This window comes from Apium graveolens, chromosome 8 (genome assembly GCF_009905375.1).
Source record: "Apium graveolens cultivar Ventura chromosome 8, ASM990537v1, whole genome shotgun sequence".
In the NCBI taxonomy this organism is placed as follows: Eukaryota; Viridiplantae; Streptophyta; class Magnoliopsida; order Apiales; family Apiaceae; genus Apium; species Apium graveolens.
In genome coordinates this window covers 164,186,706-164,211,676 of record NC_133654.1, presented here as the reverse complement: position 1 = coordinate 164,211,676, position 24,971 = coordinate 164,186,706, and positions in this window count along the sequence as shown.

Sequence of the window (24,971 nt, the reverse complement as noted above, 5' to 3'; positions counted from 1 at the left end):
ATGAATATTATTGTTGCTTTTAATTCCCAGTTATGAGTAGGGTACTTCTGCTCATAAGGTTTCGGTTGTCTGGATGCATATGCAATAACTTTATTGTTTTGCGTCAACACACATCTTATTCCCTTACGAGAAGTATCACTATAAACTACCAAATCCCCCTGATGCTTTCAAAGTGATAAAATAGGTGTTGTAACCATTCTTTCATTTAACTCCGCAAAGCGTTCTTCACCCTCCTCCATTTCATATAACCTTCTTGCTTTTCCTGGTTAACTTCATCTCTAATATTACAACTTTCAAGAAATCTTGCACAATTTCCAATAATAACTGGCCCATGATAAAACTTCTTACTTTTGTTGGTGCTTCTGGTCTTTCTTCATTCATACTATCTTTAATTTTTTTCTGCTGAATCCCTTTTTGTCTCCTCCTTACTGACTGTCTATACTAAGAATTATACCTCCTGCCATTAAAGTTTTCATCTGGTAAACTCTTTTTATACTGCTTCTTTCTTCTTTGACTCCTCAGCTATCATTGTATAGGTTGTATGGTTCTTCTTAATTAACGCAAGTATATCTTATCCAAATTCTTCCTTCAAAATTCTACTTATCAAATTTAAAAATCACTGGTATATCAGTTCATCCTACTAACATTTCTAGAATTTTATAACAACAGTACTGAGTTCTGAAAATTATCTTTGATATGTCCATAAGTTAAATTTTCACTTGGTAATATACCCAGTCTTAAATCAATCTTATAAAAATACCTTGTTTCGTTCATTTAGTTAAACAAATCATTGGTTTCGAGATAACAGATATCTGCTCTTGAGAGTAAACTTGTTGAGCTTTTGCTAACACATAATCTCACCCTTCCATCTTTCTTATTAACACATCGTGTCGGTGCACTTTAAGGGGGTACGCTAGGTCCAGTTGCTTTTTCTTTTAATCATCTCATGCGTTTGCTCTGGTAACTTCTTCATTTTATCTGGTGCCATTCTGCGCGGGGCTTTGAACACTGGCTTCATTTCACGTACTAAATCAATCATAAACACATTTTTTTTATCTAAAGGAAATATTGGTAACTCATCTGGAAATATGTCTTGATACTGTAAAATCTTCAAGTTCGGTTTGCTCCTAACTCTTATTTATAATCGCCATAGCACTTATATTTTGGTCACTGTAATCTTAAATTATTTTTAACCAATTCTTTACTTTCCTTTGTCCTTTAAACTTCTTCATGTTCTCCTTTGGCATCTCCAGAACTATCTTCCATCACGACGGTTTACATGGGCATCACACTTGAATAGTTAATCCACTCCTTATAATAATATCAAATCTTCTTATCTCAAATGATATCAATTCTTCACATCTTAATGCCAGAAATATCGATTATGTCATTGGTACTTACATATTTACTGACTGCACGTTCTTAATTTGCTAGTCCTTTAGTCCTAAACTTATTGATTCGACAGGATAATTCATCTTATCAATAAAACCTTGAGAAATATATGATCAAGTTGCTCCCATATCTTTTAATATTTTAACGCATAAGGTATCCACAATAATCTTCCACGTCATCCCATCCATATTCTAAATAACATATCGCAAATTCTCGTTCTCGGAGACGTATCCCTTATTGAAGTAGATTCCCTCAACTGTTAATGCATCCCGGGCTAGGGACAGTGATTTGTAATTTTCACCATATGTCCTTGTTTCCTTCCCATGCATGCGAGGTAGATGAGACTTTGCCCGCTGAGTGTATAATACGTTAACTTTTGTTTGAAAAACTCTCGCAAGGAACAACAGTACAACGAAACAAATAGAAGGATTCACAATTTTAATAAACTTAGAGTTGAAGAGAAAGAAGAAGTAATGATTTGAATATGAATGAGACAACCATATTAGTACTGAAGATGGCCAGTCTTTCATACCGTGTGGCATACAGCACATGATTAGGTGGCGTCCCACCCGACTCTTTGTCATTCCGACAAAGTGTTTCATCATAACACTATTTGTCCCAATCAGGAAGCAAAACCCGAGGGGAACAATTAAATTTGAAAGGAATGCAAAATTCTCCGTTTTGATGTTATCAGAAAGAATTTATTAAGAAAAGGAGTTCATACATTTTAAGGAATTAAAAAGGAATATACGCTGTAATATTGAGGACAAGAATGATACCATTGATCACCATCCACATTTCACTTGTATTCATCTTTCGAGTTTGATTGATCATATCCCAATTGAATCATATAATAACTTTAGAAGTATACTAAAATGCCTTCGTAACTAAGCATTATGGTAGATTCTTACTTGTTAAGTCTCGCATCTGTAACGTCGTACCTACACATATAATATTTTAACAATTTGATCATAATGGCGTTCTTATCAGATAACCTTGAGTTTCCTCTTTCTAATTTGGAATAACCGTAAATCATTCAACATAACGATCATTTTATTAATAATATTCTTCCTTTAGAAGAGTCTGGAAATTTTCCCAATCTTCTTCGGTCATGCTCAGGCTTCCGTTTAATCAATGAATTCTTCGAACTCTGATAATCCCAGTAATTGGATGAATAGTTATTCCATACACTGGTTTTGCTGTTAATCTTATCAAACAATATTTGTACCTTCTTGTTAGGAATAACCAACTTCCTCATAATCGCAGATTACTTCGTCCTCTGAATTAACAATACTAAATCTAAAATAATATCCTTCCAGCTAATCTGAGCCTTTTGACAAAAAAGAAACTCAAGTAGTAACTTGACAACCGATGTTTAAAACTTATTTTATTCGAAAAGGCTTTTAGAAATGTTGTGAGGAAAAATCTTTTTCGAAAACTTGTTAAAAATTTTGAAAATTTTAAAAATCACACCTCTGGTTATCCTCACTATATGAGTTGGTTGTTGTCCTTCTTATGACCAAATACCAAGTTAAAGAACAATCACTCAAAGGTCCATTCACTTCCATTTATCTCCTCTCCTTCATTGGGGTCTATTACTTTCCGTAATCAATTAAAACTTCCGCTGTCATTGCACATTATCTTATTTGTAGCTTCACATTAAGGCTCCCATACTGGTAGTACCCCCGTTAACCGCTTTGCAATCATTAAGTGGAATAGACTATCCCATAGTCAACAAGTCAGCTAATATCACATCATTACAACATCATTAATTTCAAGAAATCTTCAAATCCCTAATCTCTTCTAACCCTCTTTCTTCAACACTTATCTACTCCATTCCACAAGCTAGTCATGAGTGGCCTAATTACTAATAGCTTCTTTTAACCAGATACAGCCATCCTCCAGAACACTGGAATCTTCTTTCTAAACTCCTTCTCACCTTAATTTATATCTCAATACTCACCGTTTACTGCCGTTATCACGTCCCTTCTCGCAAACGCTGTTGTTTCGGTAGAAAGGTTTTTAAACTAAGGATGTAGAATATGGTGTATAATAGACAGAAAAGATACATTCATAGTTGAATGTTCAAAAGAACGAGAATAAGCAAATGAAGGTTCTCGAATAGGTAGTCTCATATCGAGAGATGATAGAATAGCGTTGAATAACTTGGAGAGGTGCAACTGTCATAACAGAAAGTAATACCATTAATACTGATGGAGAACAAGGCGCAAATCGAATCTAGGAGAAGATGACGATCTTTAAACGGAAGGCTCCAAATGATCAGTTGATGCAGGGAAATAAGGATCTGCCATTGCCGTTGCCTGGATATCACGTCGCGAGTTAAGAATCCCGAATCGCAACACGAACCGTGCCGGAGACCTACTATACATTCGCACTCAACCTCACAATGACCTATCTTTCTATTTCCTATTCCTAATCCTAACCCTCTACCCAATCCCGACAATCTAGGCTTGTTTCAGTGACTTATAACCTGTAGCTCTGATACCAACCTGTGGCGCCCTCCAAACCCGGGTCAGAAGTTTGGGGTCCATAACACAAACACAATATACCAACCTGTAAAAGAAATATTATTTATAATGACCCTGCTTCACAAAACCACGGATCGCAACAGGTTAAAGTATGAAAACAAGCCACAACCTTAATTATTACATCGTACCAAATCCCAACTAATTTAACTTACAATTGATAATAAAATCATTCTTACAATCTTGCTATCTCACTACTGCCATAAGCTCCTGCTAGCTCGATCAATCATAATCTGGAATCCTAGCTCGAACATTGAACTGGGAAACCTTGCTATCAACCGTATCCTTCTTAACTGTAGAATATATAAAAAAATTCGCAGGAGTGAGCTAACTAGCTCAGTAAGTCATATTATCAATAACTGAGGTTAGACAATAATAAATGAGATGATTCAAAGGAATCAAGTTTCTTGTAAAACAACCAATAGAATTGGATTATTCATTTTAAATTTTTTTAAAACCAAGGTTAGGCTGCTGATCAGTCACGCACTAACCCCGAGCAAAGCACACAGCACTGCTCTAACTACTGGATCAAAGGCACACATTGGCCTAACTTGACCATCGATATGGTCTGACCATGAATCTGGTCCATACAAAGAAAACTATCCAATTCTAAAGCATTTCAATATGATAAACAATAGAGTTCAATAAAACCAGATCATAATCAATAACCATAAAACATTTGAACAAGAGCATGGTAAAAGTTCATATTTACCAAAAAGGGTATGTCAAAATACATAAAAGAAGTGGCCTCCAGCCGGTAGGATAATCGGGTATTTGATAAATAGTGTTTTTCCAAAGTTTTAGTGCTTTGATATCACAAGGTATGGTTAAGTATAAAAGTTTTTGTATATATAAACAATTTTGTTCCAGTGTTTGGTATATGATGGATATATATTTGTGGAGTAGTATCGTATTTGTGTGGTTTAATATTTGGTAAATCCACAAGAAATGGTTCACAAAGAATAAGGCTTACGGCTCAAAGATCAAATGATGTGGCTCAGGTTCAAGGCTGGAGGATTCAAAGTATTTCCAATATAAAAGAGAGCTATTTTGAATATTAACAATAGGTCACAAGAGAATTTAGAAATATTTGCAATAAATCTCGAGAAAGGTTTAGAAGTACTTGCCTTATCATAATTGATTCCAACCTCACTTGTACTTGTCTACGACTCTATTCAACCACCATTCATCTGTTTCTCCTATGCCTCGCTTCTAATTTCTGCTCACTTGCTGTATTTTCTATATGTCAATTCTATTTTCTGATCACTTGCTTCTCTTTCTTACGCCTTGCTTACTCTGCTAGGCATCATAAGTATCTATCAATATTCCACTCATACGATTCTGTTCAACACATACTTCTATCTACCCTTCGTTTCACCCAAATCCGATTAACGGATTGAAAGTTATGCCATAAACAGTAATCATCGAATATATAAACCGACAGTCAATCAACAAGTTACACATAATACATCACGTAATCAATGACATATCATTTATAAAGACATTTCGAGTCATAAATAGGTTTTCTGGTATTTAAAATGATTTTTAAAACATTTTTCGGAATTAAAACGGGTCGTTGGATCAATTTCGGAATAATAAACAGGGTTCGGTTGGCCAATTCTGGCTCCGAAACAATTTTAGAATAATTATCGAGCCTTGAAAATAATTTAGAATAATATTTTAAAGCTCGAAACTATTTTTCGAAATTTTTAAATCATTTTTAAATAATTAAATCTAACTAAATAATTAATTAAAAATCAATTAATAATTAATTAAATCAATTAATCAATTAATTTTCGAATTAATTGACTAATTAATCAATTAAAAATTAACTGAAATTAATTAACTAATTAATTCAGATTTATTTGTGAATTAAAAATAATTTTCGGAATTAAAATAATAATTTTTAGAATTTTCAGAAATTAAAAACGGATTTTCATAATAAAAATAAATAGGAAATATGATTTTTAAACATTTAAAACAGGAATCCAATTTTTGCAAAGTCTGGAAACTTCAGGGACTAAACTTCATCATCTACAAAACTACAGGGACTAAACAGCAATTTTGCAGTCCAGTCGCCGGAAGACACGGGGGTGGCCGGAGAACACGATTCCGGCCTCCTCACCTTGCCACAAGTTCCTGATCACATCTACGGATTACCAGGAACATAACCATGCAATCAAATCGATCTAACAATCCCTGAGTTGGCCGGAATTTGGCCGTGAAGTTTGCCAGTTTCCGGAGAACTTCGGAAATATTCAAAACACAACTCCCTTCTCTACAGACCTCGTTGATTCATGAAATTTATACGACTGGATTGAAAATTTTACAGGGAACACAACCCACTATAACATAACATCAATCTATCACAGAATCAGAAACCCCCAAATTTCAATTAAGAATATTCATACGGGTTATAAACCCTAATTTTGAAATTCGAAAATCAAACTCAAATTTGAACATGTTATTGAACTCCAAATCAGACGTATAACATATGAAAATCATCAGGAAAACAAGCTCTACAATATGCAATCATCAAATCATACAAACAATCATCCGAACAAAAATTCATATTTTTAATAAAATAAATTCGAAAATAAATAAATTTTTAGAAAAATAACCTTGATTTCTGCAGTGAAACAAAGCTCAGAATCTGATAGAACACTTCAAATCCTTCGTTTTGGTTACTCAAGCTTTGAAAACAGAGATTGGTAACGCCTTCGTTTTGCTGTTTGATTCTTAGAACAATTTTAGAAAATTAGGGCTTTTCTCTGAAAATTATATAATTAACTATCTGCAAATGATTTTGATACGAAATAAAATACGGTAAAAGGCTATTTATAATTACGGAGAATTAGTATCCCGTTGGATCATTCCGGATATAAAACGGTACGTTTATTTATAAAAACTGATCCAAACGGTATCGGTTTTCGGGATAATTATCCAAATCAGTACAATTTGTACTGCGGTCTTGGTCTCAGCGCCTGGTTACACGTACTACGAGGTGATAATTGGGATAGTTTAATAAAAAGCTCTCGTTAATCGAAAATACGGGTTTTATTGATTTACCGAAACGAATATTGTATCGAAAATGTTGCGCCGGGACCCGCGCAGGACAAACCCTACGCCGGATCGAAAAAGTCGAAACATGGAAAATGCTCGGAATATTGCAATTAGGTTAGGAAGGAGTTCTCGAAAGAGTTTCGGGTTCCAAAAACGTAACAACGGTTGACGTCGGTTGGTTCCCGTTTTTATAAAATAGATTTTAATTACCCGGAAAAAGATTTTAGAAATTTCATATGATTCTTATAAATCAATAAACCAACATAAAAATAATTAGGAAGATATGACAATTATCTATATTTTATTTTGGACATATAAAAATTAAAATACTCAATTAGTATTATTTTTGAATATTCAAGTACAGATAACACTTAACAATTAGCTCACAGAATAGATACTGAACACACATACTAATTATTTATTAGCAAAATAATTACACGATATATCCCGGATATTACATAATGACTATTATGTAGATCCATAATATATGAGAAATGGTTAAAACATAACATCTTAAGAGAGAGTAAGTAATGGTACCGTTTTATTCGCCTAGGTTATCTAATTTCTTGACTTGAGTTCATAGAGTATTTTGTTAAAATTGACTACTAAAAAACAAAAATGATGTTGTACAATATATATATATGTATTTTTCATAACTACCCGATAGCAAAGTTTTTCCCCATAATATGTATTCAGCACGAGAACAAATATAATAACATTAGTATTTACTAAGTTGAAAAAGCTATACGCTTATTGGAGCAAACATGCATGTGTCATGAAATGTGTTGGTATTGTTGTTAGTAAAATCCGATATATACACAGAAAGTGTTTAACTCTTACAAAAAAACTTTGGTAAAAAATATTAACTTTTCCTGATCTAATGTTTAAATTGTCAAATATAAAAACTTCATAGTTATAAAAACATTATAGTCATGTTTAGTGTCGGGAGTGGATAAAGATGCTCACAAGGGTGTGGTATAATCTCAAAGAAGTAAGGAGACTGGTTTTGCATGACAGCTTTGTTTTTTTCCATAAAAAAATTACAATGAAATAACTTGAACTTATTATATTTTTTCACGCTTACATATATGATTCATATATCAATTTCATAAGTTTGTAAACGATACATGTGAAAAATGTTATAAGTGGAGAAGAATATGAGTCATAAAATAATATAAATTTACAAACCTTAAAAATAAAATATATAACACCTATGAGATTAATATTTTATGTACATATATGTCATATCAAATATACTTATATTTTTTATTGGCGATGTAACTAGCAAAGAAAAAAACTATTGAAAGCAATTTCATTGGATGTGACTTGTGTGTTTTCTCGATAATCAATTTTTAGTGGCAAATGAAAATTTTGCTTCAAAGAAATTGAGAATATAATCTTATTGCTAGAGGAAATTGATGATATCAGTATTTAAACTATCAGAGTTTATTTATCAGCATTTGGTACCAGTATTTGAAAAAGGTGACATCATCAGCATTTATCATGGGTATTTGCTGATCATCTTTTATCAGCAGGATTTACTTTCATCAGTATCCGTCAAGCTGAAAATTAGGAGATATCAAAGGAGGAAATATTTGCAGAGATATGTCGGTGTAGGACTTTACTTATTGTAGCAATCAATAGATAGTTATGTTTTAGGGTTCCTTATTATATTGTAATAGGATTCCTTATTGATTGTGTAACTGTGCAGTATATAAGCACATATCAGGTTTACACTTTAGATTTTATGAATATTGATATATTATTCTTATAACCTAGCAGCTCTCAGGGATATCTATTCATCCTTTGAGAGAGTATTGTAATCAGTTTTTACACATCAATAATAAAAACTGTTGTTTCAATTGCGTCTGATATATCGATTTAATTGTTTAACTATATTAACTCCCCCTCCACAGTTCATTAAAGGCCTAACAATTGGTATCAGAACTTGTTGTTGATACACAAACAGTTTAAGATCCACATAACAATCACCCCTGGAAGATAATGAAGCATAGTAGGTTCCCCCACCTTTACCAACCACAAATCCAATTAGCCACAACATGAGTAGATATGAGGCTATCAAGGTTCCAATTCTAAAAATACATGAATATCCAATATGGAAAGAGAAGATGACCATGTTTCTGGAAGCAACAGATCTTGAATATCTGAACAAGATTTATGATGGTCCTCACAGGCCAATAAAACTAGTTATTGTTGTTGCTAACCAAGAAGAAAAGATGGTTGATAAAGATAAGAACTCTAAGATACCACAATCTAAGATTGATGGTGCCTTTGAGATATTTGAAAATTCTTTTCACGGCTAATAGATGTGGTTTTCTTGGATCAGTTTGGAACCTTGCACACATATAATAGCATACATGATATCAGGTCTATTAGCATTCAAATATAGAGTGATCCAAATATACCTTTGTAATTAGTTATATCTACTGATGAACCAATATTTATATCTAACTTGGTTGTAGTGGCCATGAGAGTTGTAGCAGTTGAAATGTCTTGCATCTTAAATCTTTTAAGTAAATTCCTTTTGTATTTTTCTTGATTGATGAAGATCCCTTCTTCAGTCTGCTTGATTTGTAATCCAAAAAATAACTTAGTTCTCCTATCATACTTATTTGATATCTAGACTGTTTTAGCTTGGCAAACCTCTCACAGAGTTTATCATTAGTAGAGCCAAAAATGATACCATCAACATATATCTGAACTAGAAACAAGTCCTTACCATGATACTTATAAAATAGAGTTTTATCAATGGTACCTCTTTTGATACAACTTTTCAACAAAAATTGAGCAAGTGTTCATACTAGGCTCTTGGAGCTTACTTTAGTCCATAAAGTGCCTTATCCAACTTATAAACATAATTTGGATATTTTGGATCAATGAACTCGGGAGGCTATTCAACATAAACTTCCTTATCAAGTTCACCATTCAGAAATGCACCCTTCACATCCATTTGAAACACCTTGAATTGTAGGCCAGAAAAATTCTGATAGTCTCAAGCCTTGCAACTGAAGCAAAAGTCTCATTATAATCAATGCCTTCTTGTTGTGAATAACCTTTTAAAACCAACTTTGCTTTATTCCTTGTAATAATTCCCTCACTATCAGTCTTATTTCTGAACACCCATTTTGTACCAACTACTGATCTATTTTTTGGTCTAGGTACTAATGTCCAGACTTTGTTCCTTTCAAATTCATGGAGCTCCTCTTAAATTGTTGTGATCCAATCAGCATCTTGAAGAGCTTCTTCCACTTTCTTTGTTTTAGTTTGAGATAGAAAAGAGTGGTAGAGACATTTATTTTGAGTGGCCTTTATGGTCTTGACACCACTATCAATGTTTCCAATGATTAAGTCATGAGTGTGTGACTTAGTCCATTTTCTTGCAGAAAGAAGTTGACTTCTTGAAGTAGATCCTCCGCCTTGATCCATGAAGTCTCTAGTCTTACTTTTCTGTGTACCATCAATATTTCCTGAAGCTCCACCTGAATCAGTACTTCCAATATTATCAGTATTTGCTTCATCAGTATTTGAGGAATCAGAGTCTGTGTACTATCAATATTTCCTGAAGCTCCACCTGAATCATGATTTTCCCCATCAACACGTGCTTCAGCATTTGCATTATTTCCATTTACTAATGGTTCATCAGTGTTTAAAGTGATATCAGGATTTGCAGTATTAGAGTTTGTCAGATCATCAGAATTTAGCTGTACAACATATGATACTTTATTTTTAAATCTCAATTCTTCATGATCATCCTTAACTTCTAGTCCTGCAATCTTCTTGTCATCAAAAGAAACATGAATAGATTCCATGACCACTCTAGTTCTCAGATTGTAAACTCTGAAGGCTTTTGTTGATAGTGGATATCCAAAAAAAATATCTTCATTAACTTTTAGATCAAATTTTATAAGATGTTCAGGATGAGTTTTGAGAACAAAGCATTTGCTGCCAAAAATATGAAAGTGCTTCAAATTTGGCTGTTTTCCCTTCACCATCTCAAATGGTATTTTTTCATGCTTGTTTATCAGAGTTGCATTTTGTGTGAAGCATGCATTTTGCCCAGCCTCAGCCTAGAAGTAGGTTGGAAATTTTGCTTCTTCAAGCACGGTCCTTGCAGCTTCTATAAGAGTTATGTTCTTTCTTTCAACAACTCCATTTTGCTGTGGAGTTCCAGGGGCAGAAAATTATTGTTTGATCCCTTTGCATTTACAGAATAATTTCTTAATGTTGTTCTTGAATTCAGTTCCATTTCCACTTCTAATAATCTTCACTTTGTATGTTGATCCGTTTTCCAGTTCCCTTACATGATCAAGAAGAATGGATGGAGTCTCATCCTTGGTGTGCAGAAAATACATCCATATGTATCTTGTGTAATAATCAACAATCATAAGTGCATATCTCTTCTTTTCTATAGACATTACACTTACTAGACCAAAAAGATCAATATAAAGTAAGTGTTATGGTTCAAGAATTGAGGATCCAGTCATACTCTTGAAAAATGATTTCCTTAATTTGGCTTTCTAGAAAGAGGCACATAAGACATCATGAGTAAACACTGCATTGGGAAATCCTCTTACAAGATCTTTCTTCACAAGTTCATTGATATTGTTGAAGTTGAAATGAGAAAGTCTTTTATGCTAGTTCCAGCTGTCTTCCACAGTTGCTCTACTCCATAGACAAATTTCAGAACCATCAGTATTTTTGGAGACCCTGTATTCATAAAAGTTACCATGTATGTACCCAGTCATTGCAATATTGCCATCTAAATTGTTGAAAATTTCTCAATGTTCTTCATAAAAATCCACATGGTAACCTTTGTCACATATTTGACTCACACTAATCAAATTATGCTTGAGTCCTGCAACAAGAGGTGCATTCTCAATGTTGACATTTCCAAGTTTGATCTTTCCAGATCCCAGAGTTTTTCCTAAGTTGCCATCTCCATGAAAAACACTTGGGTCAACCTTCTTCTTATACACTGATAGCAGAGCTTTATTTCCAGTCATGTGTCCTGAACATCTATTGTCCAAGACTAAAGAATTCTCCCAGTTACCCTGCAATCAAATAAGCCATTAATTAGTGTTTTTAAGGACCCAGACTTTCTTGGATCTTTGACCTTTTTAAGTTTGTTAACATTTGCAGTAAAAGACTTTACATCAGAGTTTATGCTAACATTCTTAATATCAGAGTTTACATATGCAGAAATAACTTTCGTCTTATTTAAAGAGGGTTTCAGTTCATAATAATCATAATACAAATTGTGATACTCTTTACATGTGTAAATGGAATGCCAAACACTACCAAAATGAAAACATGGATTCTGTGGTTTATATCTAACTGTTCTATTCCTAAACTCTGATTTAGGAGGAACATTATTTATCCCTTTATTCTTCCTGCAAGCAGCAATGAGATGATTAGTACTAGCACAATCTAAACAAGCCTTTATAGGTGCATTGGAAATGGGTTTGTATTTATTTTCCCTATTAACTCCTACTTTTCCATTTTTATTCTTTCTAGGCTGTTTTTCCTTGTTCTTCATTTTTACTTCCTTCAACTTTTGTTTAAGCTATTTCTGAGTCATTAAACTAATATTTATTGACTTGATATGAACTTATTCACACTTATCAGTTTTTAAATTTGACTTAGGTGCTGATGTTGACCCTATTTCATTTACTGACTTAACAGCATCAGCACTTAAATTAAACTTAACAGGTTTTAACTGAGACTTGTTCAATTTTACCTTTTTATCAGCATCTAATGGTTTGACCTTCTCAGTTTCTTTTTTATTTAATTCATCATAATTAGATTTATTCGTCCAAAGCTTGAGAACTTCTTTTTCTTTAGCTAATTCTTTTTCAAGATAAGCATGATTTTTTAATAGTTTATTTTTAATATACAAAACATCATCTTTTTTTTTGAGTTTCTAACATGAAAACTAACTCAGCTTCTAGGTGATCATTTTTTTTCTTTAAGTCAGAGTTTTCAATTCTGATCCTAGCATTTTCAAGTGTTTGATCCCTATAACTAACATGCAGAGAAATAGCCTTAGTTCACATATATCATCAATATCAAAAGAAATAGTAGTTTGAGGTACCTTCATCTCAGTATTCTCAAGTTCACTATCAACATTTTCCATGAGAGCATAATTGACACCCTCAACAGATTCTGATGTATCATACCAATTCTTCTTCTTTGTGATAAAGTCTTGTTTCTTCTCAGCTTTCGCTTTCTGCAATCAGCTGCAAAGTGTCCAACTCCATCATAATTGTAACACTTTATCTTTAACTTGTCAATTTTCCCAAACTTTGACTCCTTCTCATCAAAAATTTTCTTGTAGTTCCTCCTATCAGAGTTTGAGGAACTAGAGCCTTTCTCGTAACACCTTTTTCCTTTCTTAAATTCTTTATAGGCCATATTCTTGAAGCTTTTAACTAAGAGAGCAACCATCTGTAGAATTTCTTCATCATTTTCATGATCACTTTCAGAGTCTGAGTCATTATCAGTGTTTGAGTCATCATCAGTATTTGATGACTCAGTATCAGACTTTGCAATCATAGCCTTTCCTTTCGAATGAGTCTTTCTCCATGCTTTCTCCCTTGGTTTTTCTTCAACCATGAGTGCAACCGCCTTGCTCTAGGCCCTTTTCTCTTGCTTCTCTGCTCCATATCCATTTTATGAGTTTTTAGCATCTTATAAATCTCATCCAGATACGTGTCTTCAAGATCATAACTATCCCTTATTGATGTGACTTTCAAGTCTCACTTTTCAGGGAGTTTAAGAAGAAACTTCAAGTTAGAATTTCTGGATCATAATCTTTGTCAACCAATGACAAGTCATTCATTAATTTCTAAAACCTGTCATATATTTCAGTCAAAGACTCATCAGCTTTTGAGTCAAAATGTTCATACTCCTGAGTGATTACTGTCCTTCTATTTTTATTGATAGAAGTAGTGCCTTGACATTTGACCAAATTTTCCTAAATTTCCTTGGCAATTTTGCATCAATCACCCTATTGGACATGACACTATCAAAATTGCTATGCAAAAGATGTTTAACTTTTGCATCTTCCATAATTGATGAAAGATCCTCAGGGGTATAATCATTTTTGTCCTTGTCAACCATCTTTTCTTCTTGACCAGGGACGATAACAGCTAGATTCATGGGCCTGTGAGGACCATCATAAATCATGTTCAGATATTCAGGATCTAATGCTTCTAAACACATATCCATCTTAACTTTCCAGATTGAGTATTCATTAATCTTCAAGATTTGAACCTTGATTGCCTCATATCTGCTCATATTATGGTTGATTTGGTTTGTGGCTGGTGGTGGTGGGGGATTTGGTTGAGTTTTTTATCTGCCATTAAAGATTGTTTTTTGGATCCTAAATTGTTTGTGTATCAACAAAAAGCTCTGATACCGATTGTTAGGCCTTAAATCAACTGTAGGGGGGTGAATACAGTTAAACAATCTAATCGAAATAAAAAACTCAATAGATAAGAATAATTTTTATATTGATGAATAAAAATTGCTTACAATACTCTCTCAAAGGATGAACATATATCCTTGAGAGCTGCTACATTATGTGTATGATATATCAATGCTCGACACATATTGTGTTAACCTAATCTGTGCTTATATACTGCACAGTTACACAATAAATCTAGAAGATATGTTACAAGTAAATAAGGAATCCTAATATATATCCAACTATTTATTGCTATAATAAGTAAAGTCATACACTGGCATATCTCTGCAAATCAAATTCTTCTAGATAGAATCAGTAAATTCCCTGGAAATAAGTCTTGAGAGATGCTGATGGACAAACTCTGATATTAAACTTTGACCTGTCAAATACTGATAGTCTTGATAAACTTTGATAACTTCTTGTAGCAAACTATGATCATAAACTTTGATATGATCAATTATTTCCAATAATAAACGTTTATTTGGCCGCCGGTTTAATCTCATGTAGAGGTTATACCCGCGTCATAACTTAATTACTTTTAGACTATCATAACTATCATTCCGTGGATTTATAACTCTAGTAATATATTGATTTCTTTTCCAAGATTATAACCTGTGATTGTGTATAATAGTAAGTATAAAGAATCGTATATCTTTGTACTATTTGATTGTGTAATTGTTGATTAATAATCAAATAAAATATGTGTATTGGTTTGACCGCTATATATTGTTCTATTATTATATGTGTATGATTTATGGTGTATAGGGCGGTTCGTGTAATTAATTATTAAGTATACTGAATTGTTTTCACTTTTAAAAGTGGATTTAATGCAAATTTATTTGCGTAAATATTTGGATTGTCTCTAAAATTGTTTTTATGATTTTATAATTTCAATAATTATTATTAGGACTTTATAAAATTGAGAAATCAATATTTCACTAATTATTTATTTTTAAATGATTTTCTGATTGTGTTTATTTTTAAAAATCAATATTTAATTCCAGAAATCTTCAAAAATCATGAAACTCATATTTTATTAAGTTCGTATTATTATGAGAATTTTAAATTTATTTTGGAAATTTTCGGGAATGGTTTCACCACCGCGTCGTTTCGTTATTTGTTAAATTGCGGGTATAAAGTGCACTTCAAAAATTATTTTAAAATTTTGAAATTTATGTTTTTATTATGTTCTGAATATTTATAGAATTTTTAAAGCTATTCAGTAAGTTTTTGAGTTTGTTTTCTCGAGAACACGTTTCGTAAATAATAGGTTCGGGATATAGCTAAGCCTATAGAATACAAAAGTGCGGGAATAGGGAAGCGAACGTATCATAATTAAGGATACGTGTCAGCAACTTGTAATTTGGGGGATAAAAACATCAACTCTCTTTTGTCTCTCTCCCGACCTCGGTTGTAATCTCTTTATCTCTCTCGAAATCTCTTGATTCTCTCTATCGACTATCTCTATTTTTCTTTCTCTTTCCCTCACCTTTTCCTCTCTTCTCCCTCCTGGTTCTTTGTTCGCCTGTTTCCTACGGGTTTCCGGTGAGTTTCGGTTGTTTTGACTCCGGTTGTAGCTTCGATATTCTCTGTTGGTTTATATATATATACACGCACCTGTATATATGTATATGTTTGTGCAGTGTTGCCTTGATTGTTACTCTGAATTTCGGTTGCCGCCGCGTGAATTCCGGCTAGGTGACCGGAAGTGTGTGTGTGCGTGTGTGTGTGTGTTGTGTGACTGCGTTGTGTGGTGGCTGCGGGTGTTGGCCCGTGTGGTTCCTGTGTTCCCCTGTTCTTTTTTTGCGATTTAAAACCTGGATTATTATATTAATTTTTTTGGAAATTTTTCTGCAAGAAATTGTTTTGAATAAATATCCGTGGTATTACGATTTGTGCGGAAATTTTAGTAATCGGTGTAATTTATTCGGAAACCCGTATTACCGCGGGCACCAATAAATTGTACCGCCGTTGATGATGAACTTCGGTGAGTCAACCGTGGACGGTGATGACGTTGTTCTGAGTCCTACGAATAAAAACATAAACATATGAATAATAATAAATAATAACTAAAATTGTATCGATGATTGGGATTTGCGAGTTATGATGGGTTGTTGTGTTTTAGTTGGATTGTTGTTGTGGATTTGACGTCGATTTTGTTCGACGGGTAGTCCGATAAACAAAGGAAACGCTGTCCAAATTTTGGAAGCGTATCTTGTAAAATATCGGTATATCAGTCGAGTGTATATAGTTATGTACTTATAAATAAATGTGGTACGAGCCTACCTGTATATTGTGCCATATGGTTAATAACCCTATTTTGCGAAATGTACCTTCGTGTCGTAAGAATATATTTGATAAATTATAGCTGACAACCCGTTTTCTGAAACAATGAGTATATGTATTTTCCGAAAGTGAATATAAAGCTGAGTTTTGAATACGTGAACCCTAACTGATGCCTGTATTATAATAATGTATGTGTTACGAGTCGGGTTTGGTTAACGCACGGGTAGATTGTTAGTGTGGATAAGTCAAGCATAATCGGAAGTCTAAATTAGGGTATTTCGACTCTATAGGTTCTAGTCGGAAGGCCCGAGAATTGGCATTGGACGAAAGATAGTTTGGTGGTCAGAAGTTCAGTAAGGTTCCAATCAAAGGACTTAAGTGTTGAGGTCGAATCCAGGGTGATCCAGTGGATAGACAATAAAACCTGAGTGGTAGAGTCGGCTCAGAGTCGATCAGTAATAGTTGTAAAGCCCTGCAAGGCAAGTACTTCTAAACCTTTCTCGAGATATAGTGCAAACATTTCTAAATTCTCTTGTGACATATTGTTAAGTATTCAAAATAGTTCTGTTTTATAATGCGAGTAATTTGAATCATACAGCCTTGAACCCGGATCACATCATTTGATCTTTGAGCCGTAAGCCTTATTCTTTGTAAACCATCTTTTGTTAATTTCCAGATACTAAGCCACACAAAAATGATACTAATCTCCATATATATAACTACCAAATACCAAACACTGGAACATAATTGTTTGATCATACAAAAACTTTGATACCCCAACCATTTTGTATAACATTACAGCACTAAACCTTAAAAAATCCTTGTTCATCTAATACCTGATTCCCTTACAGGCTGGAGGCCATTTCTTTTACATACTTTGATATACCCTCATGGTACCCATGAATTACATCATGCTCTTATGCAAATGTTTTATTACTGTTGATGATGAACTTATTTCATTAAGTTATACCGTTTATCATATTAAACTGCTTTAAAATTGGATAGTTTTCTTTATGTGGACCAGATTCGTGGTCAGACTAGATTCGTGGTCGAATTAGGCCAATGTGTGCCTTGGATCCAGTTTATAGAGAGAGTTGTGTGTCTTGCTCGGGGTTAGTGCGTGATTGATCAGCACCCTAACCTTGGTTTTAAAATTTAAAATGAATATCCAATTCTAATGATTATTTATCAAGAAACTTGATTCTTCTGAATCATTCCTTTTGAACATTGTTTAACCTCAATTATCGTTATTATGACTTGCTGAGCTAGTTAACTCACTCTTGCAAATCTTTTTATCTATTATATAGTTAAAAAAGATATGGTTGATAGCGAGGTTCCTCAGTCCAGAGTGCGAGCTAGGATTCCAGTTTGAGTTGGATCGAGCTAGCAGGAGCTTATTACGGTAGTGTGATAGTATGATTATAAGAATAATTTCATTATCAGTTGTAAGTTAAATTAGTTGGGATCTGGTATGTTGTAATAAAAATTAAGGTTGTGGCTTGTTTTCATACTTTAACCTGTTGCGATCCATGGTTTTGTAAAGTAGGGTCATTACAAATAATATTTCATTTACTGGTTTATATATTGTGTGTGTGTTGTGGACCCCAAACTTCCGACCCGGGTTTGGAGGACGTCACAGGTTGGTATCAGAGCTACAGGTTATAAGTCACTGAAACAAGCCTAGATTATCGGGATTGGGTAGATGGTTAGGATTAGGAATAGGAAATAGAAAGATAAGACGTCGTGAGATTGAGTGCGACTGTATAGTAGGTCTCCGGCAAGGTTCTTGTTGCGATTCGAGATTCTTAGCTTGCGACGTGATTTCGAGATAACGGTAATGGAAGATCCTGTTTTCCCTGTATCATCTGATCATTTAAGCCTTCCGTTCAAGGATCGTCATCTTCTCCCAGATTTGATTCGCACCTTGTTCTTCCATCAGTATTAATGGTATTACCTTCTGTTATAACAGTTGCACCTCTTCAAGCTATTCTACGCTATTTTACTACCTCTTGATATGAGACTACCTATTTAAGAATCTCCATCTGTTTATTCTTGTTTTACTGGACATTCGGCTGTGACTGTATCTCTTCAGTTTACCCTACACCATGTTCTATACCCCCAGTTTAAAACTCGTCCTATGAAGCAACAGTACCTACGAGGATGGATTCGAGAGCTACAGTAAATGGTGAGTACCTGAGATATAAATAAAGGTGATAAGAAGTTTAGAAAGAAGATTTAAGTGTTTTAGAAGATAGTTGCTACCAGGTTAAAAGAAGCCATTAATGACTAGGCCCATGACTAGCTTGTGGAATGGACTAGATGAGTTTTGAAAGAGAGTTAGAGGAAAGTATGGATCTGGAGCTTTCTTGAAGTTAGATAATGGTGTTATGATGATGTGATATATTTATAGTAACAATGTGATATGTCATCAGCTGACTTGTTGACTATTGAATAGCTTGTTCTACTTAACGACTACAAAGTTAATGACGGGAGCATTACCAGTATAGAAGCTTTGATGTGAAGCTACGAATAAGATAATGTGCAGCGACAACCGGAGTTTTTATCGATTAAGAAAGATAAATGGACCTAATAGAGGAGAGGAGATAAATTGAAGTGAATGGATTTTTGAGTGATCGTTTCTTTAACTCGATACCTTTTTATGGATAGGAAGAACAACAACCAACTGATATAGTAATGACAACCAGATGTACGACTTTCAAAACTTTTAAACAAGTTTTCGAAAATGATTTTCCCTTACAAAAAATTCTAAAAGCCTTTTTAAATAAAATAAGTTTTAAAAATTGGTTGTCAAGTCACTACTTGAGTTTTTTGTTTGTTATAAGACCAGATTACTTAGAAATTATGTGTTCCAGAAATTCGTATGGTTGATTCCGAGGGCCAATTGGACCCGCTATTATGAGGCAGTTTCGATTAATCCTAACAGTAGAATGTGAATCTTGTTTGATGAGATTAACAACAGAACCGGAGTACGGAAAAAATATTCATCTAGTTGCAGAGACCATTAAAGTTTAAAGAATTCATTGATTTAAAAGGAGCCTGGGCATGATTGAAGAAGATTGGGAAAATTTCTAGACTTTTCTAAAGGAAGAACATTATAACAAAAGAATCGATATGTTGAATGATTAGAGGTTATTCTAAATTAAAAAGAGGAAACTTGAGGTTATCTGGTAAGAACGCCATTATGATAGAATTGTTAAAGTATTATACGTGTAGGTGCGATGTTAAAGACGCCAGACTTAACAAGTAAGAATCTACCATAATACTTAATTTGCGAAGGCATTTCAACGTACTTTCTAAAGTCGTTATATGATACAATTGGGATATGATCGAACAAGCTGAAAAGATGAATACAAGTGAAATGTGGATGGTGACTAATGGTATCATTCTTGTCTCCAGTATTACAGCGTATATTCCTTTTTGATTCCTAAATATATATGAACTTATTTTCTTAATAAACTCTTTACGATGATATTGAAAAGGAGGATATTGCATTCCTTTCAAATTTAATTTTTTTCCCTCAAGTTTTGTTCTCTGATTGGGACAAGCAGTGTTATGATAAGACGTGTTATCGGAATGACGAAGGATTGGGTGGGATGCCACCTAATCATGTGCTGTATGCCATATGGTACGAAAGACAGGCCATCTTAAGTACCAATCTGGTTTTCAGAATTGAGATTTCTGGCAATAAGTTGTGAAGAATTGATATCATTTACGATAAGAGGATTTGACATTATTCTATGGAATGGATTAACTATTTAAGCATGATGCCAAGATAGACCGTCATGATAAAAAGATAGCTCTGAAGACGCCAAATGAAAATGTGATGAGGTTCAGAAGATGAAGGAAGGTAAAGAATTTGTTAACGATGACTTAAGCTAAGAGGTTATAGTGACCAAGAGGTAAGCACTACGGTGATTATAAATAGAAGTCAGGAGTAAACATAATTTGAAGGTTTTATAGTAATTAATGAGTTTCAAGGTATATTTCCAGACGAGTTACCAACATTTCCTCGAGATAGAGAAATTGAGTTCATGATTGACTTAGTGTGGCGCCCCAAAATCCGGGGTCAGGAATCTCGGAGGCCACGCCATCTAAACCACTACAAACCACATACCTCACACCACAATATACAATACTCACACTTTACGACCCCACAGTTATCATACACACACACTTACAGGTTATTGTCTTGGAAACGAACCATTCATAACTAGAGTAAACCGAACCACAAAGTGATAGTTATTACAACCCAAAGGTAATTAAGTCTTACCGGGGAGTAACCTTTAAGTAAGGCTAGTCCGCCGGCCAAATATACGTTTCTTATTTATTACCTTACATAAATCATACTTATAAATAAACCGAACTAAAAACAACTGAAAACCAATCCAGCTTATTCGGACTACCTGCGGTACAACACCAAACAACCTACGGAACAGCTGGCCATTTCCTACCCGTTTCCTGGCTGTGGTTCTCATGGTAGGCATCTTGATTCACTGTTGTGTTGTTTCAATTTAAAAAAACAAGTGTGAGCTATAATGCCCAGCATAATAATGTACAGTATGAAAATGACTGTATGATAAACTCACGTAAAACATCATATATGATAATTACGCTTTATTCAAAAATAGTTTTTCTTGGTGATACACACCTTCTTATGAAAATAATCCTTTAGTGGATTTTATTATCCTGCGAATACCTTAATAGTAAACCCAGCACCTAGGCTTGGGTTACGGTATTGCATCAAAATTCCAATTTGAAGAATAGGACACTCGTTGGAGCCACCGCATACGATGATCAACCGTAATATGATAATAGTAACCTTTTCTACTAGTAGAAGGACGACACCTTCATATCCCGGTTATCACCCTTGCCGCATTCGGGCTACGTGTCCCATTTTCGGGTATACACATACTTCACAAGTTTCTGAGTACACAGAGTACCTTCGCATGCGGTACCTTTGGTAGTCCATCTAGCACACATAGTACCAGAGTCTATCCCTCCCTTGTCCTTTTAAAAGAATTCTATCATATCTCGAGAACTCAAACCACATCGAAGTTCCACAAGCATTTTGCTTGTTGATAGAAACAACTTATCTTACTAGGATATATATATATATATATATACGTACTTTCAAAATTTTTGGAGGAAGTACTAAGGATGTGAGTTGACCGTTGTCAACAGATAATTAAATAATGGGGGGAAAGTTCCTCCTTGAAACTATATTCAAAATATTAAAATAAGTCGGGATAATATTCTTCGACGATCTGAAATTATTCGAATGATTTTCGAAAATCAGAAAGCATTTTAAATCCGATTCTATGATTTTTAAATCATTAATAAACCTTTTAATATATAATAAATAATTAAATTATAATCGATAAATAATTAAACCTCGAAGGAGTTTACTTTTAAAAGAATAAAAATAATATTTCCTCAACTAATTTATGTTTAATAATTTAATGAACTTTAATATTTAATCGAGACTGAAGTAAATATTTACTGAAGAATACTTCTCCCTAATAAATGAATAGTAAGTAAATATTTCTTTTCCAAATGATAAAGCATAGTTAAGGGAATACGATCTTTGGAAATCATTTTAATAAAAGTTCGAGGTGTTTAATATTTTATAAGTGGACGTTAAGTTCCTCTAAAACTTACTACTATGGACTTGTAATCGTCCTATGATATCACCGGAATGATTCCCGGGTTTTTATTTTGAAATCCCGACCAACTCTCGGTCGTATTAGAATACGTCATGCTTATAGCGGAATTAAACATTTCACTATATATACTTATCGTACAACATCGCTACATTATGCAAAAAATTCAATTATTACGTATCATGGCAAGCATAGTATTTATGCAATGATAATAAAACAAATCTTTCACAACACAACAGTAAATGGAGTTGGGTTCGTAAACTTTCATGGGTATCTTGAGGTGGAGGATGCTCTAGGTTCCGTTCGGAAATCTATAATCATAACCACAAGTCATTTCGTTAGGTCCCGTTCTAATTTACGGCTACCCGCACTCATGCGCTAATTATTATGCACCCTCTCAACTTATAATACCCTTATTATTTCTTTACATCCTTATTCACATTATGGTGGCTTCCTTTTTCTAAGTATCTTAAGTTCATTTTCATTTTAGTCGTCGGCTCCGCTTATGGATTCTACGGTTTCTAATCGCGCGATCTCGGCTCCGATATTTTTATAAAAATGAAAAATCATTATTTACACTTTAAATTTTTGATGTCAGTTAGGAAACTCAAATTACTACTCTGTGTAAAAATTTCATAATTTATGAACATTCTTAAGTCGATCCTTTATATTTTCAAAGTTCATAATTCGTAGCAGATTTTGTCGCGAAAATCACTTTTAGTAAAACGACCATAACTTTTGATCCGTAAATCGGAATCAAGCGATTCAAGTGCCTAAATGATCCTTATAACATTTTCTACCATAGTCAAGGGTTACTTTTTCAAGAAACTACATTTTACATCCTCGGGACTTTCTGCAGAAACTTAAAGTTATGTTTTATTCGTTTTAACGAGATTACGATTACGATCGAAGTTTTGTTTATGCCTTAAATCTTTATACTACCACCAACAATCAACATATCATAATCAACACACTAAATCCTCTCTAGAACATCATGTTATTGAGGCAACAACAATAAACCTTAAATCTACTTAGCTAAACATCAAGATTTTAATAATACCACCACTAAAACTAGGTTTACAACTATATAATAAAAGGATTTTGAACTTAAATCTTAGATAAAGTTGGGTCAAATATTTTTACCTCTCTTGAGAGCTTGAGAAGTGTTCTTGATGATGGTGAATTCTTGGGAGTGCTTAGTATGGTTTTTGGAACCTAAAACATCCATTGAAATCAAGAAACCAAAGAAGAGTTACTATTCACACTCTTCATTATCAACTTTCTTGATTTTATTTCACCCATTAAACCTTGATAAAAAGAGCTCAAAGATTTATCTTACCTTAGTTTGGTTTTTAAAAAGCTTGAGAATTAATGGGAGGATTTATCCATGGCTAGAGCTTGAAGATTTGAAATTGGTTTCTTGGCTTTTGAAGAAATAGCCGAATGGAGCTTAATGAAGAAGTGGGAGAGAGTTTTTGTGTTTGCTTCTTGGTTGCTTCTTGGAATTATGCAAGTGATATCTTGTGATATCTTATATTGATTTGTTATTCTCTAGTTTAGATCCTAGGATTTTATTCTTGTTGCAAATCTTGGGGATAAATCTAACTAGGCTTCGTAGTTTACAAGCTAAGCTACTTGTTTAGTCCTTTAGCTCACTATTTTCTTAGCCTTGGTTGATCATCCTATAACTTAGCTCACTATTTGATAAAGTAACCATGGTTACTTTCTTACCATGGTTAGTTAGTGCGTTATGTTTATTTAATCGTTTACGCGTTCGCTCGGTCGCTTAAACGTTTTCGTAATACTTCCTCGTAAATGGTTCGCGACGTAATTCTTTTCGTATTTATTTCTTATATTTTGAATTATCATACTTGGATGTAAATCCGTAGGGTTTTAATTTTGTAATTATATTGTGATTCACGGAATCCTCGATGATTCATAAATATGGTCGTTTTTCAAAGTTCGTTTTCTTCGAAAACTAATAGCGTTTACATACACTCATTTGGTACGTATAATCATAATATCAACTCCGAAAATCATTTTTTCATGCACTACATAATGTGGGCTAAAAAGTTTTCGCCGTCCGTCAGAGTTACTATTCATTAGACGTTTTACAAGATCTCAAAAATTCGAGTTATTACAATCTTCCCCTCTAACAAGGATTCCGTCCCGGAATCAATTAGAAAATAAGTGGGGGTATCTATTCCTCATTGCGTCTTCAAGTTACCAAGTTGACTCTTCGATATTTTGATTTCTCCACAAGATTCTAACCAGCTTCACGGTCTTATTCCTCAGCACTTATTCTTTTTTGTCCATTATCCTTACTGGCTGCTCGATGTAGGTCAGGTCTTGTTGTAAGTCTACCTACTCGTATTCTATTACGTGTCGTGCATCTGCATGGTACTTCCTTAACATGGACACATGAGACACGTTGTGCACTTGTTGCAGATTAGGAGGCAAGGCGAGCTCGTAAGCTAGAGGTCCTATTCTCCTCAAAATTTCAAAGGGTCCTATGAA